We start from the raw sequence: 13,775 nt of genomic DNA on the forward strand, positions 1-13,775 counted from the left end.
AAAATGATGGCTTGTTTGACTCGGGTAAATATCCCACAACACGTTCACTTCAGAATTTAATGTTATTCTCTTTAAAAGGTTTGTATCCATAGGTCATTTGCATCTTTATAATGTTTCAAGAATACATATCCATTTATTTAAACATGTGTAGAAAAATCTCTTTCTAAAAAAATACCAAGCTAATAGGGTTGATCTAGTGGAATTTCCCAAACTTGGATAGCAAAAATTTTGTGTTCATTTGTGGTGAGTGAATAAATTTTATTTACTTACATTTTTTATCCCTTTAAATTCTTTCCATACATAAACTCTAAAATTTTCATTTTGTTGTGATCTATTTGCCTTTTATCTTGTTTTTTGTTTACGAGCTGATGAGAAAGTGAAAAATCAAGTTTATATTTAAGAAGAAAGTATACATCTAAAATTGATATGCACAATGCACAAATGTAGAGAGAGATAATTCAGAAAAGTTTTTATAATTTTTAGGGATTGTAAACTCTTTTTAGTTTTTATATATCAAGTTCGGCAATCGTTGGGAAAAGGGGGAGGGGGCGATTTTTAACTGAGTGTTGACTCCCAATTCATAACTCATTCCTTACAAAAATATAGCCCGTTGCGCATGATAAATCACTTTAAAATCATCTATGATCGTTAGGTCAGCTTTATGGAAATGGGTAAAATAATGGCTTGTTTGACTCGGGTAAATATCCCACTGCACGTTCACTTGAGAATTTAATTTATTCTCTTTAAAAGGTTTGGATCCATAGGTCATTTGCATCTTTAACATGTTTGAAGAATGCATATGAATTTATTTAAACATGTGTAGAAAAATCTCTTTCTAAACAAATCCGAGCTAATAGGTTTGATCTAGTGGAATTTTCCAAACATGGATAGCAAAAATTTTGGGTTCATTTGTGGTGAGTGAATAAAATTTATTTACTTAAATTTTTTTATTCCTTTAAATTTTTTCCATACTTAAACTCTAAAATTTTCATTTTGTTGTGATCTATTTGCCTTTTATCTGTTTTTTTGTTTACGAGATGATGGTAAAGTGAAAACTCAAGTTTATATTAAAGAAAAAAGTATACATCTAAAATGGATCTGCATAACGCCCAAATGTAGAGAGAGATAATTCCAAAAAGTGGTTATAATTTTTAGGAATTGTAAACTCTTTCTAGTTTTTATATATCAAGTTCGGCAATCATTGGGAAAAAGGGGAGGCGGGGGATTTTTAACTGAGTGTTGACTCCCAATTCATAACTCATTCCTGAAAAAAATATAGCCCGTCACGCATGATAAATCACTTTAAAATCATCTATGATCGTTAGGTCAGCTTTATGTAAATGAGTAAAATAATCGCTTGTTTGACTCGGGTAAATATCCCACCGCACATTCACTTGAGAATTTAATGTTATTCTCTTTTAAAGGTTTGGATCCTTATTTCATTTGCATTTTTTACATGTTTCAAGAATGCGAATCCATTTATTTAAACAAGTGTAGAAAAATCTCTTTCTAAAAAAATACCGAGTTAGTAGGGTTGATCTAGTGGTATTTCCCAAAATTGGATAGCAAAATTATGTGTTCATTTGTGGTGAGTGAATAAATTTTATTTACTCAAATTTTTTTATTGCTTTAAATTCTTTGCATACATAAACTCTAAAATTTTCATTTTGTTTCGATCTATTTGCCATTTATCTCTTTTTTTGTTTATGAGATGATGGGAAACTGAAAGCTCAAGTTTAAATTTAAGAAAAAAGTATATATCTAAAATGGATATGCACAATGCACAAATGTAGAGAGAGATAATTCCAAAAAGTGTTCATAATTTTTAGGGATTGTAAACTCTTTTAGTTTTTATATATCAAGTTCGGCAATCGTGGGAAAAGGGGGAGGCGGGGGATTTTTAACTGAGTGTTGACTCCCAATCTAGAACTCATTCCTTACAACAATATAGCCCGTTACACATAATAAATCACTTTGAAATCATCTATGATCGTTAGGTCAGCTTTATGGAAATGGGAAAAATAATGCTTTGTTTGACTCGAGTAAATATCCCACAGCACGTTCACTTGAGAATTTACAGTTATTCTCTTTAAAAGGTTTTTATCCATAGGTCATTTGCATCTTTAAAATGTTTCAAGAATGCATATCCATTTTTTTAAACATGTGTAGAAAAATGTCTTTCTAAAAAAATAGCGAGCTAATAGGGTTGATCTAGTGGAATTTCCCAAACTTGGATAGCAAAATTTTGTGTTCAATTGTGGTGAGTGAATAAATTTTATTTACTTAAATTTTTTTATTGCTTTAAATTCTTTCCATACATAAACTCTAAAATTTTCATTTTGTTGTGATCTATTTGCCTTTTATATCTTTTTTTGTTTACGAGATGATGGGAAAGTGAAAACTCAAATTTATATTTAAGAAAAAAGTATACATCTAAAATGGATATGCACAAAGCACAAATGAAGAGAAAGATAATTCCAAAAAGTGTTTATAACTTTTAGGGATTGTAAACTCTTTTTAGTTTTTATATATCAAGTTCTGCAATCGTTGGGAAAAGGGGGAGGCGGGGGATTTTTAACTGAGCGTTGACTCCCAATCCAGAACTCATTCCTTACAAAAATATAACCCATTACTCATGATAAATCACTTTAAAATAATCTATGATCATTAGGTTAGCTTGATGTAAATGGGTAAAATATTGGCCAGTTTGACTTGGGTAATTATCCCACCGCACGTCACTAGAGAATTTAATGTTATTCTCTTTAAAAGGTTTGTATCCATAGGTCATTTGCATCTTTAAAATGTTTCCAGAATGCATATCCATTTATTTAAACATGTGTAGAAAAATCTCTTTCTAAAAAAATACCGAGCTAATAGGGTTGATCTAGTGGAATTTTCCAAACTTGGATAGCAAAATTTTTGTGTTCATTTGTGGTGAGTGAATAAATTTTATTTACTTACATTTTTTTATTGCTTTAAATTCTTTCCATACATAAACTCTAAAATTTTCATTTTGTTGTGATCTATTTGCCTTTTATATCTTTTTTTGTTTACGGGATGATGGGAAAGTGAAAACTCAAGTTTATATTTAAGAAAAAAGTATACATCTAAAATGGATATGCGCAATGCACAAATGTAGAGAGAGATAATTCCAAAAAGTGTTTATAATTTTTAGGGATTGTAAACTCTTTTTAGTTTTTATCTATCAAGTTCAGCAATCGTGGGAAAAGGGGGAGGCGGGGGATTTATAACTGAGTGTTGACTCCCAATCTATAACTCATTCCTTAAAAAAATATAGCCCGTTATGCATGATAAATTATTTTAAAATTATCTATGATCGTTAGGTTAGCTTGATGTAAATGGGTAAAAATATTGGCCTGTTTGACTTGGGTAAATATCTCACCACACGTTCACTTGAGAATTTAATGTTGTTCTCTTTAAAAGGTTTGGATCCTTAGGTCATTTGCATCTTTAACTTGTTACAAGAATGCATATCCATTTATTTAAACATGTGTAGAAAAATCTTTCTAAAAAAAATCTGAGCTAATAGGGTTGATCTAGTGGAATTTCCCAAACATGGATAGCAAAATTTTTGTGTTCATATGTGGTGAGAGAATAAATTTTATTTATTTACGCTTTTTTATTGCTTTAAATTCTTTCCATACATAAACTATAAAATTTTCATTTTGTTTCGATCTATTTTCCTTTTATCTCTTTTTTTTTGTTTACGAGATGATGGGAAAGTGAAAACTCAAGTTTATATTGAAGAAAAAAGTGTTCATCTAAAATGGATATGCACAATGCACAAATGTTAAGAGAGATAATTCCAAAAAGTGGTTATAATTTTTTGGGATTGTAAACTCTTTTTCGTTTTTATATATCAAGTTCAGCAATCGTTGGAAAAAGGGCAAGGTGGGGGATTTTTAACTGAGTGTTGACTCCCAATTCATAACTCATTCCTTACAAAAAAAGCCGGTTATGCATGATAAATCACTTTAAAATCATCATTGATCGTTAGGTCAGCTTTATGTAAATGGGTAAAATAATGGCTTGTTTGACACGGGTAAATATCCCACCGCACTTTCACTTGAGAATTTAATGTTATTCTCTTTAAAAGGTATGGATCCATAGGTCATTTACATCTTGAACATGTTTCAAGAATGCATATCCATTTATTTAAACATGTGTAGAAAAATCTCTTTCTAAAAAAATGTCGAGCTAATTAGGTTGATCTAGTGGAATTTGCCAAACTTGGATAGCAAAATCTTTGTGTTCATTTGTGGTGAGTGAATGAATTTTATTTACTTATATTTTTTTATTGCTTTAAATTCTTTCCATACTTAAACTCTAAAATTTTCATTTTTTTGTGATCTATTTGCCTTTTATCTCTTTTTTTATTTACAAGACGATGGGAAAGGGAAACTCAAGTTTATATTTTAGAAAAAAGTATAGATCTAAAATGGATATGCACAATGCGCAAATGTTGAGAGAGATATTTCCAAAAAGTGTTTATAATTTTTAGGGATTGTAAACTCTTTTTAGTTTTATATATGAAGTTCGGCAATCGTTGGGAAAAGAGGGAGGCGGGGGATTTTTAACTGAGTGTTGACTCCCAATTCATAACTCATTCCTTACAAAAATATAGCCCGTGACGCAGATAAATAACTTTAAAATCATCTATCATCGTTAGGTCAGCTTTATGTAAATGAGTAAAATAATGGCTTGTTTGACTTGGGTAAATATCCCACCGCATGTTCACTTATGAATTTAATGTTATTCTCTTTATAAGGTTTGGATCCGAAGGTCATTTGCATCTTTAACATGTTTCAAGAATGTGTATCAATTTATTGAAACATGTGTAGAAAAATCACTATCTAAAAAAATACCGAACTAAAAGGGTTGATCTAGTGGAATATCCCAAACACGGATAGCAAAATTTTGTATTCATTTGTGGTGAGTGAATAAATTTTATTTACTCACATTTTTTTGTTGCTTTAAATTCTTTCGCTACATAAACTCTAAAATTTTCATTTTGATTTGATCTATTTGCCTTTTATCTCTTTTTTTATTTACGAGATGATGGGAAAGTGAAAACTCAAGTTTATATTTAGGAAAAACGTATAGATCTAAAATGGATATGCACAATGCAAAAATGTACAGAGATATAATTCCAAAAAGTATCTCTTTTTTTCGTTTACAAGATGAAGGGAAAGTGAAAACTCAAGTTTTGATTTAAGAAAAAAGGATATAATGGAAATGCACAATGCACAAATATAGTGAGATCATTCCAAAAAGTGTCATTAATTTTTAGGGATTGTAAACTCTTGTTAGTTTTTATATATATCAGGTTTTGCAATCGTCGAGAAAATGGGGAAGCAGGAGATTTTTAACTGAGAGTTGACTCTCAATACGTAAGTCATTTCTTAGAAAAAGATAGCCTGTTACACATGATAAAGCACTTTACAAACATCTATGATCGTTAGGTTAGCTTTTTGTAAGTGGGCAAAATAATAGCTTGTTAGACTCAGGTAAATATCCCATCGCACGTTCACGTGAGAATTTAATGTTATTCTCTTTAAGAGGTTTGGATCCATAGGTCATTTGAATTTTTAACATGTTTCAAGCATGCATATCCATTTTTTGAAACATGTGTAGAAATTTCCCAAACTTGGATAACACAACTTTTGTGCTCATTTGTGGTGTGTGAATAAATTTTCTTAACTTACATTTTTTTATTGATGTAAATTATTTCCATTCATCAATTCTAGAATTTTCATTTTGTTGTGATCTATTTGCCTTTTATCACTTTTTTTTGTTTGCGAGATGAAGAGAATGTAAAAACTCAAGCTTTCATTGCAGAAAAAAGGATACATCTAAAATACTAATGCACAATGCACAAATGCACAGAGAGATAATTCCAAAAAGTATCCGTATTTTTTAGGGAATGTAAACTCTTTTTAGTTTTTATATATGAGGTTCTGCAATCGTCGGGAAAAGGGCGAGGCGGGGGATTTTTGAGTGAGTGTTGACTCCCAATCCATAAGTCATTTCTTTCAAAAATATAGCCGGGTACGCATAATAAATCACTCTACAATCATCATTGATCGTTAGGTCAGCTTTTTATAAATGGGAAAAATAATGGCTTGTTTGACTCGAGTAAATATCCCACTGCACGTTCAATTGTGAATTTAATGTTATTCTCTTTAAAAAGGTTTGGATCTATAGGTCACTTGCATCTTTAAAATGTTTCAAGCATGCATATCTATTTTTTAAACCATATGTAGAAAAATCTCTTTCTTATAAAATTCTGAGCTATTAGGGTTGAACTATTGGAATTAACCAAACTTGGATAACAAAACTTTTTTGTTCATTTGTGGTGTGTGAATAAATTTTCTTTACTTACATTTTTTTATTGCTTTAAATTCTTTCCATACATAATCTCAAAAATTTTCATTTTGTTGTGATCTATTTGTCTTTTATCTCTTTTTTTTTTTGTTTGCGAGATGAAGGGAAGGTAACAACCCAAGGTTTGATTTAAGAAAAAGTATACATCTAAAATGGAAATGCACAATGCCCAAATGTAGAGAGAGATAATTTCAAAAAGTGTTTATAATTTTTAGGGTTTGAAAATTATTTTTAGTTATTAAATATCAAGTTCTGCAATTGTCGAGAAAAGGGGGAGGCGGGGGATTTTTAACTGAGTGTTGAATCCCAATCCAAAGTTATTCCTTTCAAAAATATGGCCAGTTACGCATGATAAATCACTCTACATTCTTCTATGGTCGTTAGGTCAGCTTTTTCTAAATGGGCAAAATAATGGCTTGTTTGACTCGAGTAAATATCCCACCGCACATTCACTTGAGAATTTAATGTTATTCACTTTAAAAGGTTTGGATTCATAGGTCATTTGCATCTTTAACATATTTCAAGCATGCATATCCATTTTTTAAAACATATGTAGAAAAATCTCTTTCTTATAAAATTCCACGCTCTTATGGTTGAATTAGTGGAATTACCAAAACTTGGATAACAAAAGTTTTGTGTTCATTTGTGGTGTGTGAATAAATTTTCTTTACTTACATTTGTTTATTGTTGTAAATTATTTCCATTCATAAACTCTAAAATTTTTATTTTGTTATGATCTATTTACCTTTTATCTCTTTTTTTTTTGTTTGCGAGATGAAGGGAAAGTAAAAACTCAAAGTTTTGATTTAAAAAAAAAGTATACATCTAAAATGGAAATGCACAATGCACAAATGTAAAGAGAGATAATTCCAAAAAGTGTCTGTAATTTTTAGGGAATGTAAACTCTTTTTAGTTTTTATATATCAGGTTCTGCAATCGTCGGGAAAAGGGGGAGGCCGGGGATTTTTGAGGGACCGTTGACTCCCAATCCATAAGTCATTCCTTTCAAAAATATAGCCGGTTACGCATGATAAATCACGCTATAATTACCTATGATCTTTAGGTCAGCTTTTTGTAAATGGGCAAAAAAAGGGCTTGTTTGACTCGGGCAAATATCCCACCGCACGTTCACTGGAGAATTTATTGTTATTCTCTTTAAAATATTTGGAACCATAGGTCATTTGCATCTTTAACATGTTTCAAGCATGCATTCCGAGCTATTAGGGTTGAACTAGTGAAATTACCCAAACTTGGATAACAAAACTTTTTTGTTCATTTGTGGCGTGTGAGTAAATTTTCTTTAAATGCATTTTTTTATTGCTTTAAATTCTTTCCATAGACTCTAAAATTTTAGTTTTTTTGTGAGCTATTTGCCTTTTGTCTCTTTTTTTGTTTACGAGATGAAGGGAAAGTGAAAACTCAAGTTTTGATTTAAGAAAAAAGTATACATCTAAAATGGAAATTCACAATGCACAAATGTAGAGAGAGATAATTTAAAAAAGTGTCTATAATTTAAGGGATTGTAAACTCTTTTTAGTTTTTATATATCATGTTCAACAATCGTCGGGAAAAGGGAAGGAGGGGGATTTTCAATTGAGTGTTGACTCCCAATCCATAAGTCATTCCTTACAAAACTATAGCCCGTTACGCATGATAAATAACTTTACAATCATCTATGATTGTTAGGTCTGCTTTTTGTAAATGGGCAAACTAATGGTTTTTTTACTCGAGTAAATATCCCACCGCACGTTCACTTGAGAGTTTAATGTTATTCTCTTTATAAGGTTTGGATCCATTGGTTATTTGCATATTTAACATGTTTCAAGCATATATATCCATTTTTTAAAACATATGTAGAAAAATCTCATTCTTATAAAATTCCGAGCAATTAGCGTTGAACTAGTGGTATTACCCAATCTTGGATAACATGACTTTTGTGTTCATTTGTGGTGTGTGAATAAATTTTCTATACTTAAATTTTTTTATTGCTTTAAATTCTTTCCATACATAAACTCCAAAATTTTCATTTTTTTGTGATCTATTTGCCTTTTATCTCTTTTTTTAGTTTGCGAGATGAAGGGAAAGTGAAAACTCAAGTTTGGATTTAAGAAAAAAGTATACATCTAAAATGGAAATGCTCAATGAACAATGCAAAAATGTACGGAGAGATAATTCCAAAATGTGCCTGTAATTTTTAGGGATTGTAAACACTTTTTAGTTTTTAAATATCAGGTTCAGCTCTCGTCAGGAAAATGGGGAGGCGGGAGATTTTTAACTTAGTGTTGACTCCCAATCCATAAGTCATTCCTTAAAAAAATATAGCCCGTTTCGCATGTTAAATCACTTTACAATCATCTATAATCCTTAGGTCAGCTTTTTGAAAATGGGCAAAATAATGGCTTGATTGACTCGTGTAAATATCCCACTGCACGTTCACTTGAGAATTTAATGTTATTCTCTTTAAATTTTTTGGATCCAAATATCATTTAAATCTTTAACGTGTTTAAATCATGCATATCCATTTTTTAAAACATCTGTAGAAAAAAATCTTTCTTATAAAATTCCTAGCAATAAGGGTTTAACTAGTGTAATTTCCAAAAATTCGATAAGAAAACTTTTGTGTTCATTTGAGGTGTGTGAATAAATTTTATTTACTTAAATTTATTGCTTTAAATTCTTTCCATACATAAACCCTAAAATTTTCACTTTGCTGTGATCTATTTACGTTTTATATCTTTTTTTTTGTTTACGAGATGAAGAGAAAGTGAAAACTCAAGTTTTGATTTAAGAAAAAAGTATACAACTAAAATGGAAAGGCACAATGCACAAATGTAATGACAGATAATTCCAAAATGTGTCTATAATTTTTAGGGATTATAAACTCTTTTTAGTTTTTATATATCTTGTTTTACAATCGTCGGGAAAAGGGGGAGGCATGGGATTTTTAACTAAGTGTTGACTCCTAATCCATAAGTCATTCCTTACAAATATAAAGCCCGTTACGCATGATAAATCACTTTACAATCATCTATGATCGTTAGGTCAACTTTTTTTAAATGGGTAAAACAATGGCTTGTTTGACTCGGGTAAATATCCCACTCCACGTTCACTTGAGAATTTAATGTTATTCTCTTTAAAAGGTTTGGATCCATAGGTAATTTCCATATTTAACATGTTTCAAGAATACATATCCATTTTTTAAAACATGTGTACAAAAATTTCTTTGTTATAAAATTCTAAGGTATTAGGGTTGAACTAGTGGAATTTCCCAAACTTGGATAACAAAAGTTTTGTGTTCATATGTGGTGAGTGAGTAAATTTTCTTTACTTATATTTGTTTATTGCTTTAAATTTTTTCCATACTTAAACTCTAAAATTTTCATTTTGTAGTGATCTATTTGCCTTTTATTTCTTTTTTTTGTTTACGAGATGAAGGGAAATTGAAAACTCAAGTTTTCATTTAAGAAAAAACAATACATCTAAAATGGAAATGCACAATGCAAAAGTTTAATGACAGATAATTCCAGAATGTGTCTGTAATTTTTAGGGATGGTTAACTCTGTTTAGTTTTTATATATCAGGTTATGCACTCGTCGGGAAAAGGGAAGGCGGGGGATTTTTAACTGAGTGTTGACTCCCAATCAATAAGTCATTTCTTTTAAAAATATTACCTGTTATGCATGACAAATCACTCTACAATCAGCTATGATCATTAGGTCAACTTTTTGTAAATGGGTAAAATAATGGCTTGTTTGATTCGAGTAAATATCCCACCGCACGTTCAGTTGAGAATTTAATGTTATTCTCTTTAAAAGGTTTGGATCCTTAGGTCATTTGCATCTTTAACATGTTTCAAGCATGTAGATCCAATTTTAAAAACATATGTAGAAAAATTTTATTCTTATGAAATTCAGCACTATTAGGGTTGAACTAGTGGAATTACCCAAACTTGGATAACAAAACTTTTGTGTTCATTTGTGGTGTGTGAATAAATTTTCTTTACTTACATTTGTTTATTGTGGTAAATTCTACCCATACATAAACACTAAAATTTTCATAATGTTGTGATCAATTTGCCGTTTTTCTGTTTTTTTTTTGCTTGCGAGATGATGGGAAAGTAAAAACTCAATTTTTGATTTAAGAAAAAAGTATACATCTAAAATGGAAATGCACAATGCACAAATTTAGGTAGAGATAGTTCCAAAAAGTGTCTGTAATTTTTAGAGAATGTAAACTCTTTTTAGTTTTTATATATCAAGTTCTTGCAATCGTCAGGAAAAGGGGGAGGTGGGGGATTTTTGAGTGAGTGTTGACTCCCAATCCATAAGTCATTCCTTTAAAAAATATAGCCAATTACGCATGATAAATCACACTACAATCATCTATGATCGTTAGGTCAACTTTTTGTGTAAGGAAAAAATAATGGCTTGTTTGTCTCTGGTAAATATCCCACCGGACGTTCACTTGAGAATTTAAAGTTATTCTCTTTAAAAGGTTTGGAACCATAGGTCATTGGCATCTTTAACATGTTTCAAGAATGCATATCCATTTTTTAAAACATATATAGAAAAATCTCTTTCTTATAAAATTCCGAGCTGTTAGGATAAACTAGAGGAATTACCCAAATTTGGATAACAAAACTTTTGTGTTCATTTGTGGTGATTTTCTTTACTTACATTATTTTATTGCTTTAAATTTTTTCCATACATAAACTCTAAAATTTTAATTTTTTTTTTTACCTATTTGCCTTTTATCTCTTTTTTTTTTTGTATGCGAGGTTAAGGGAAAGTGAAAACTCATGTTTTGATTTAAGATAAAAGTATACATCTAAAATGGAAATTCACAATGCACAAATGTAGAGAGATATAATTCCAAAACAATGTTTTTAATTTTTAGGGATTGTAAACACTTTTTAGTTTTTATATATCACGTTCTACAATCGTCGGGAAAAAAGGGAGGCGGGGGATTTTTAACTGAGTGTTGACTACCAATCCATAAGTCATTCCTTGCAAAAATATAGCCCGTTATGCATGATAAATCACTTTACCATCATCTATGATTGTTAGGTCAGCGTTTTGTAAATGGGCAAAATAATGGCTTGTTTGACTCGAGTAAATATCCCACCGCACGTTCACTTGAGAATTTAAGGTTATTCTCTTTAAAAGGTTTGGAGCCAAAGGTCATTTGCATCTTTAACATGTTTCAAACATGCATATAATTTTTTTAAAACATATGTAGAAAAATCTCTTTCTAATAAAATTCAGAGCTATTAGGGTTATACTAGTGGAATTACCCAAGCTTGGATAACAAAACTTTTTTGTTCATTTATGGTGTGTGAATAAATTTTCTATACTTACATTTGTTTATTGCTCTAAGTTTTTACCGTACATAAACTCTAAAATTTTCATTCTGTTGTGATCTATTTGCCATTTATCTCTTTTTTTAGTTTACGAGATGAAGGGAAAGCAAAAACTCAAGTTTTGACTTAAGAAAAAAGTATACATCTAACGTGGAAATCCACAATGCACAAATGTAGAGAGTGATAATTCAAAAAAAGTGTCTGTAATTTTTAAGGATTGTAAACTCTTTTTAGTTTTTTTATGTCTGGTTTTGCAATCATCGGGAAAAGGGGGCGGCGGGGGATTTTTTACAGAGTGTTGACTCCCAATCCATAAGTCAATCCTTACAAAAATAAAGCCCGTTATACATGATAAATCACTTTACAATCATCTATGATCGTTCGGTCAACTTTTTATAAATGGGCAAAATAATGGTTTGTTTGACTCGGGTAAAGATCCCACCGCACGTTCACTTGAGAATTTAATGTTATTATCTTTCAAAGGTTTGGATCCATAGGTCATTTGCATCTTTAACATGTTTGAAACATGCATATCCATTTTTTAAAACATGCATAGAAAAATCTCTTTCGTATAAAATTCCGAACTATTAGGGTTGAACTAGTGGAATTTCCCAAACTTGGATAACAAAACTTCTGTGTTCATTTGTGGGGTGTGAATACATTTTCTTTACTTACATTTTTTTATTGCTTTAAATTCTTCCATACAAAAACTCTAAAATTTTCATTTTGTTGTGATCTATTAGCCTTTAATCAATTTTTTTTAATTTGCGAGATGAAGCGAAAGTGAAAACTCAAGTTTTGATTTAAGAAAAAAGTATACATCTAAAATGGAAATTCACAATGGACAATTGTAGACAGAGATAATTCCAAAAAGTTTCTGTAATTTTTAGGGAATGTAAACTGTTTTTAGTTTTTATATATCAGGTTCAGTAATCGTCAGGACAAGGGGGAGGAGGGGGATTTTTAACTGAGTGTTGACTCCCAATCCAGAAGTCGTTCCTTAAAAAAATATGGCCCGTTACACATGATAAATCACTTTACAATCATTTATGATCGTTAGGTCAGCTTTTTGTAAATGGGCAAAATAATTGCTTGTTTAACTCGGGTAAATATCCCACCACTCGTTGACTTGAGAATTTAATTTTATTCTCTTTCAAAGGTTTGGATCCATAGGTCATTTGCATCTTTAAAATGTTTCAAGCATGCATATCCATTTTTTAAAACATGTGTAGAAAAGTCTCTTTCTTATAAAATTCCTAGCTATTGGGTTTAAAATAGTGGAATTTCCCAAACTTGGATAAAAAAATTTTGTGTTCTTTTGTGGTGTGTTAATATATTTAATTTACTTTCATTTGTTTATTGCTTTAAATTATTTCCATACATAAACTCTAAAAAAATTTTATTTTGTTTTGATCTATTTGCTTTTTATCTCTTTTTTTTGTTTACAAGATGAAGGGAAAGTGAAAACTCAAATTTTGATTTAAGAAAAAAGTATAAATCTAAAATGGAAATGCACAATGCGCAAATGTAGAGAGAGATAATTCAAAAAAGGGTCTGTAATTTTTAGGGAGTTTAAACTCTTTTTAGTTTTTTAATATCAAGTTCAGCAAACATCGGTAAAAGGAGGAGGCTGGGGATTTTTAACTGACTGTTGACTCCCAATCTATAAGTCATTCCTTACAAAAATTTAGCCTATTACGCATGATAAATCACATTACAACCATATATGATATTTAGGTCAGATTTTTGTAAATGGGAAAAATAGTGGCTTGTTGGACTCGGGTAAATATCCCACCGCACGTTCACTTGAGAATTTAATGTTATTCTTTTAAAAAGGCTTGGATCCATAGGTCATTTTCATCTTTAACGTATTACAAGCATGCATATCCATTTTTTAAAACATATGTAGAAAAATCTCTTTCTTATAAAATTATGAGCTATTAGGCTTGAAATAGTGGAATTTTCCAAACTTAGATAAAAAACTTTTGTGTTCATTTGTGGCGTGTGAATA

This window comes from Aristolochia californica, unplaced genomic scaffold, assembly GCF_029961685.1.
Source record: "Aristolochia californica isolate CCGP_79_NKW_82.1479 unplaced genomic scaffold, dmAriCali1.0.hap1 SCAF_8, whole genome shotgun sequence".
In the NCBI taxonomy this organism is placed as follows: Eukaryota; Viridiplantae; Streptophyta; class Magnoliopsida; order Piperales; family Aristolochiaceae; genus Aristolochia; species Aristolochia californica.